Source organism: Nanorana parkeri, unplaced genomic scaffold (genome assembly GCF_000935625.1).
Source record: "Nanorana parkeri isolate BGI_ZX_2015 unplaced genomic scaffold, ASM93562v1 scaffold3634, whole genome shotgun sequence".
Taxonomy (NCBI): domain Eukaryota; kingdom Metazoa; phylum Chordata; class Amphibia; order Anura; family Dicroglossidae; genus Nanorana; species Nanorana parkeri.
The window spans coordinates 39,690-40,283 of record NW_017309902.1 but is presented as its reverse complement, the minus strand read 5'-3'; positions in this window follow the sequence as shown (position 1 = coordinate 40,283).

The following is a 594-nucleotide window of genomic DNA, read 5'->3' as shown; positions in this document are numbered from 1 at the left end:
TCTCCCTCCACCAACTCGGAGGAAGCAGCATGGAGATGAAGGCAGACAGAGATTCCACCCGTCAACCAACCAGATGACTCCGGGGGAGGAGCTAGACAGGGATGTTTGGTTGAGAGTCACTCAGGTCCCGCCCACCAGACGTGAGAGCGAGAGAACGCTGACTGCAGAGATTAACCCCTCCCTGTCCAACCAATCGGATCACATGACCCCGACACGGATCACACCGCCGCCCATGCTGAGGAGTAGGGACACAGAAGGGGAGCTCTCTGGTGTGAGGCGAGGACACGCCGACCAGTCACACATTTCCTCCGTCTATATTGGGGACACCCCCCGGCCGGGCAGATGGGTGACATTGATGATATGACGGATCCGAGGATGGGGATGACAGGAAGCCGGATATTATGTTTATCTCCTTTTATATCACCGAATGGTGAGAAGTTTCCTTCCCCTCGTTACACACACACGGGTCACATGGAAGGTTCATTTCCCACATCCGTGTAGAATAGTCATGGAGGGTGTGAGCTCAGAGCGCGCCAGATACTGAGCCATTGGGGGGAGGGGGCAGAGACCTGTCCAAATACCCCGAGCGCGCCA